Genomic DNA, 6,632 nt, shown 5'->3' on the forward strand with positions numbered 1-6,632 from the left:
ATCCCATGGATGGAGGAGCCTGGTAGGCTGCAGTCCATGGGGTCGCAAAGAGTCGGACACGACTGATCGACTTCACTTTCACTTTTCACTTTCATGCATTGGAGAAGGAAATGGCAACCCACTCCAGTGTTCTTGCCTGGAGAATCCCAGGGATGGGGGAGCCTGGTGGGCTGCCGTCGATGGGGTCGCACAGAGTCGGACACGACTGACGCGGCAGAAAAAAAAATAAAGTTCATAATTAATTATAATAGCAACACATTATTACATACTTCATGGTAGAAACTGAACTGTTGATGAATTTGTTTTGCTCAATTCCTACCTCAGCTCTATGATTATATTTATTTTCTAGGTAAACTTGTTGAAATTTGTAGAACTTGCCCCAACTTATACAGATAGTATTTATAGATTCTGAAAATTCAGGCTAAGCTTATCTGATTCTAAAACAAAGCCGTGGCAACAGAGCCTCTCATTTAAATTAGTGTCAGTTTGTTGTTCACTGTTTGCAGAAATTCAAACACATTTTGAATATTACACAAAAGCTATACACTAGTTGCCTGCTACTTCACTTCAGTTGTGTCTGGCTCTTTGAGACCCTATCGACAACAACCCACCAGGCTCCTCTGTCTGTGGGATTCTCCAGGCAAGAAAACTGGAGTGGGTTGCCATTTCTTCCTCCAGGGGACCTTCCTGACCCAGGGATGGAACCCACGTCTCTTCTGTCTCCTACATTGGCAGGCAGGTCCTTTACCACTAGCGCCGCCTGGGAAGTGTAACAACAATGGAATAATTCATCTAACTTCGATATATTTATTTTAACATCAAAGAGGCCATCTTTTCCCCTACAGTGGAATAAAGTTCACAGTTATGGCTCAGTGTAGAGGACTATAGTGTTTTTTTTTTTGCCATTATTGATAATTTCATATCAATCTTTTAACTGGCTGCAAGGAGAGTCAAATGAGTTCACTAAGGTCAAATAGTAAATTGGCTCTTAAATGGGTTTTGCCTGTACATTTTCCTTAGGGTAACTATGGCCACACTATGTTAAGTTTCTTGATATGTTTCAAAGTGCCTTCTCAGTTCCATTCAACAAAAGGTTTATTGGCTTAAGGATGTACTTTGTTTTAGGAAATGCATCCATCCAAATTTTCTTACTCTTTCTTTAGGGAAGACACTGGGTCATGTCATTTAAAATGGAGGGGATGGGGGAAAAGAAGAACAGAGTCACACCCGGTTTTGAAAGAACTGGGCACTGACACCTCCAGATTTTTCAGCCACGTTTCCTCACAAAGATGCATGAAATATGCTACTCATGACACTAAGATAGAAAAAAAAAAAACTTTGTTATTATTTTAGTTATATAGTTAAGAAGTTTTAGTACATTTAAAGTGTAATGCTAGCATATTAAAATATTTGCCTTCTTTCACTGAATAAATAATTTTTTTGGCACACCGCTTGGCATGAGGGGGATCTTAATTCCCTTATCAGGGATGGAACCCAGGCACCCTACAGAGAAAGCTTGGAGTCTTAACCACTGGAGCGCCAAGGAAGACCTGAAGGAATTATTCTTGAGTGCTCCTGTGCAAACTGAAGCAATGATGGGAATTTGGTACTGAATAAAGGACAACTCCACTCCTCTTAGAGTTTACACAATGGATATGATTACTAGTCTTACTAAATTGGTGGCTTCCTGGCTGGCTCAGCCATAAAGAATACACTTGCAATGCAGGAGACCCAGGCTTGATCCCTGGTCAGGAAGATCCCCTGGAGAAGGAAATGGCAACCCACTCCAGGATTCTTGCTGGGAAAATTCCACGGACAGAGGAGCCTGATGGGCTATAATCTAGGGGGTTGCAAGAGTCAGACAGGACTCAGGGACTAAATCACCAAGTTAGCCCCCTTGTTCAGACCTCAAGAATTATAAGGTGTGGTGTTGAGATGGTATTCAGATGTGGCAACATTCAGAAGTATTTGAAAGGCGGAAAGGCAGCTGCTATGAGGCCATAGGATTATACTATGTATGCCAGGGAAGGCTTTTTTTGCCTCACCCTCCTCATTGCCTTGGGGTTTGACACCTCTGTATTAGAGACCACACATATACACATATTGCTTCCTTGCTAAATACACACTTTGCTTTTTTACAATGGAAAGTTTCTGAAGAGAAAAAGACTACTGAGACCACTTGGAGATGATTACACATCTCTGATAATAATTATGTCAAAATGGGCTGCTGGCTTGAGGATCCTCCAGACTTTATCTAAGACTAGCATCCAAATGTTTGTCATACCCTAGAAAATTCTTGGTTTCTCTTAGTTTACAATGCTAATCGCTTTGTCCAGGTTCCAAACCATTTCACTTGTTTCCAGAAATCTTCCAGCTTCAGTATCAAACTATAAGGCCCTTTTGCTTCCCAGACCCCAGCATCATCCATCAACAATCTCAAATTCAAAAGACTGTATGCACTGGGTAAGAAAAAGACAAGTTTCTATTGTCAAGTATTGAAACAGTCAATAATAAGGTTGGGCTTGAAAAAAATGGAAAATGAAAGGGATGGTAAACTGCAACAATAAACTTAGACATGAGGATGAGGAGTCTGTAAGGGAAAAACACAAGAGTAGGAATACAGTAAATTTTTAAAATAACATTTGTAGTGTTATTTAGTTTTGGAAAAAGTACAATTTATCCCAAAGATGGCTAGGAAGGAATTTTTAAGGAAATTTACCTCATTTTTTTTTTTTTTTTCCTGAATGTGTGGCTTTCTTTCACATTTATATCAGGAGTCTACAAAAGAGTCATTTGGGAAACTTGATCAAAACTGTTTAGGAAGGGAAACAAGACAGTGAATCAAGGCATAGAAATGAAAGTGAGCACAGAGAAGCAAGGAAAGGGTAAGGTCAAAGATTATTGACTCAGTATTTTCTGTTGACTCCTTATAGCTGTTTCTTCCTGCTTTGTAGATGTATTATTAATTAAATCTAAAGAGGTGAGGTGAGATATAAACAATGAATAGTGTTTGCGGGATTGTCAAACCTCTGAAATAAAAAGATTTTGATGTGTTGAGGAACCCTACCAGCCACAAATACAGTGAACAGGAGGTCAGGGAGGGGAAGGGCCAGATATGTAGGTGCTGAGGAATTTGTACACCAGGCAAGATGTAAAACATATCACTTGCAATATCAAAGAATCAAGGCATAGGTGGAATTTAGGAATACATGGGTCTAGTACAAAGGGTATCCATGACACCTTCCTAAATTGGTCGGCCCACTTCTCATTAGCCAATGCATGTGCAGAAAACCAAGACTCATCAAGCATTTGAAAATATGCAACAAATAAAAGAAAATCCAACAGAAGAGGTAAGTAAACACAAATAGATTTTAATAAATTATAGTTAGGTTGATCACCAAAGATAGGTTTAATGGGAAACTAATGATGTCAATTTTATGGCCACACATACTTATATAAAAACCATTCTAAGATGCTGGGAGAAGCCTAACAATGGTTTCATATGATCATACAATTGTGTAAAGTCTGCAAAAGCAGGCCTTTTGGATTATAATTAATCAGTTCAGAGTGATGTCTTTTTCTACTTTAGTTTACCTTCCATCCTACTTCTCCTTGATTTGGGAACATTGGAGTGTTTCTGGGAACTTTTGAGATTTGGCTAAGAGATTAGGTTGGATGAACAATCATTTTAGGCTCAGTGGGATATTGTTATAGAAATCACAGAATTAATAATTTTTTTTTTCTTAAAAACACCCCTCCACAATTTGTATAAGCTTCAGTTCTTACAAAATTTGGAGTAGCACTGATTTTCACTGATATTTACAGGTATTAAAAGGAGTATCATTTCCATTACAGAAAAACAGCTATGCCAATGATAATAATCTGGAAATCAGAAAAAAATAACAGCTATTAAGTATGAAATACTTCAGCTCCCTGACCTTCCCTTCCCTTTTCAAACCAAAAAATAAGTAGAATAAATAATAAGCAACAAACAGTCTATGGATAACAGATGAGAGACACTTTATGAAACATTTTAGAAAATGCTGATTTAGATTTCTAGGAAACACTTAGATCCACAGGCTACATGTTAAATTTACCACCCATATCTTAGATATGCTCATATCTTTTAGAATATGATTATTGTAATATTTGGGGCTCAATGGTAATGAATTTGCCAGCCAATGTAGGAGATGCAAGTTTGATCTCTGGGTTAGGAAGATCCCCTGGAAGAGGGTATGGCAATCCACTCCAGTATTTTTGCCTAGAGAATCCCCAAAAGAGAGGAGCATAGCAGGCTACAGTCCATAAGGTCGCAAAGAGTTGAACACTACTAAAGTGACTGAGTACATTATATATTATATATATATTTATATATATACACACATATATATTTAAAGAGCCTATAATGGAAAGGAATCTAAAAAGAATGCATATATTTAATGTTTTCATATTCTTTTCTATTATAGGTTATTATAAGATAGTGAATAGAATCCCCTATGTTATACATAAGGTTCTTTTTGTTTATAAACTACTTAAAATCTTAAGGACATATGTCCACACAGAAATGACTAGATAATAGAAAGTTAAATACAACTGTGAAAACGATCAATTCACATCATCTCAGCTCCAAATATAAGTGATGCTCACCTTCATAGAGTTTTAATGGCACCTTAGAGGGAGATTTCCAGCTTACCTAGGATCTGTGGACCATCTCAGGCCCAAGGCAACTCAGTAAACTACTCTGCTATCCATTAAGCCACAACCATACTCTAATGAGTTCTGAATCTCAGCATTGATGAAGGAAATCCCATCGTCCACATCTGTTCCTTCCTTAGGTTATATCTCTCAGCCCCAATGTAATTTTTAGAATTCTCTTGAGTGCTGTATATCTTTTCCTTTGTTACAGTTAATGCTTCTTTACACCAAATTTTGCCTATTCAAATTATTATGTGTTGCTATCTCCTGAGTGGGCTTCCCTTATCATTGGATCTCCTTATTGGAACAATGATTTTCTATTCTTCTTTACTATGGTCATGTTGCTCATTTTTCATGAACACTTTTCTGAACTATTACCTAGAATGCCAATGAAATAAATATGTATTTCATAAAACTTATAGCATCTTGTTAATATTGATGACAGCAAAACATTTGAAACTGGTGTTGGGCTTTTTGAGCCAAAATTGGTCAGTTTTGGTGCCAGTTATTTGTTATAAGTAGCTTGATGAATTGTGAATATATTTTAATACTCAATCTCTTCTTGTTAAAAGCAAACACTTTTTTGAGTTTCATTAAGCAATCTGATTTCATTCCTGTTTTATTATTTTTTTGTTAATATTAACTGAAATTAAATGCAACACATTTGATGTCTAAAAAAATTGAACACAGAGAAGAATTGACCTTTAGCTGGCATAAAAAATATTCAATTCATTGCAACCATTCTAACTTGCTCTAACAAATGTAACTGGTTTGGGAGTTAAAGCTTCCATAGGAGACAGTGAAAATGATGAAGGGACTGCATCTCTAAGCCTTGGGCCGGAGATGGTCCACAGACCCTAGGTAAGCTGGAAATCTCCCGCTAAGGTGCCATTAAAATGATGAAGGGACTGTATTTTCTCTGTCATTCTGCAGAAAAACAAAGTTGGCTTCTCTCATTATACATTGTAATTTGTTACAGAAGATAAAAATGAGTGAATACATAGATAATAAATTCTAGTAGAGCTTCTATCCTGGAGAAAACAAAGCTCCATGATGGTACCAAAAACTTCATAATTACTGTCTAATTTTATAAAATAAATGAATGCAAACATTTTATAACATAATTTTTAAATACAGGAAGTAAACATTTCCTTTTGTGACACTTTATAAATTTTAAGACGTATCATGATTTTCTGAAATATCATGGTGGTGGTGGTGGTTTAATCACTAAGTTGTGTTCTATGTACCATATCCTGCTAGGCTCCTCTGTCCATGGGATTTCTTAGGCAAGAATACTGGAGTGGTTGTCATTTCCTTAATGGCACAAATATAACACATACAATTTATTCTCCATTGTAATATTTCTTTCTTTTGGTGGGATCTCCAAAAGCTTCTTGGTCTCTCTCTCATTGGCCTCACTTACTCCCTCCCTAGGGATGGAGAAATGACATACGATTTTTACTTTGGAACTAACACCTGTCTCACAGGCCTTTCACATCAAGGCAAGCAGTCTCATCTACTACTATTTGAGGTTCATTGAATCTGAAAGGAGACTTTTGGCTCCAAAGATAATTGTCATCTCATGTCTCACGACTATGAAAACTTGAATATGGTTAAAGGTAAGTTAAAGTTTAATTCATATTTGGTATAGTAAATTTTTTCTTTTTGACTTCACAAACCTTATTTTTTCTTGAAAAAGATCTTTGGTTGGAAACATACTTGTGCATTTTCTAGATCAGGAAGCAGGACATTTTATGTAATACATGTATTTAAGGGTTCTCTTGGAAAAAATAAAACTGGAAAAGGGGGCACACTGGGTCCATGTGTCTACGGAGCAGGAGTGGGCTGGTGCTGAGCAGCTCATCTTGTATGCAAGGCTGATCCTCTCCCATTTATCCCAACAGGGAGGTCTTTCCCTCCCTGTTGCCTTACTCCAG

Source organism: Bos taurus, chromosome 2, assembly GCF_002263795.3.
Source record: "Bos taurus isolate L1 Dominette 01449 registration number 42190680 breed Hereford chromosome 2, ARS-UCD2.0, whole genome shotgun sequence".
NCBI classification, from domain to species: domain Eukaryota; kingdom Metazoa; phylum Chordata; class Mammalia; order Artiodactyla; family Bovidae; genus Bos; species Bos taurus.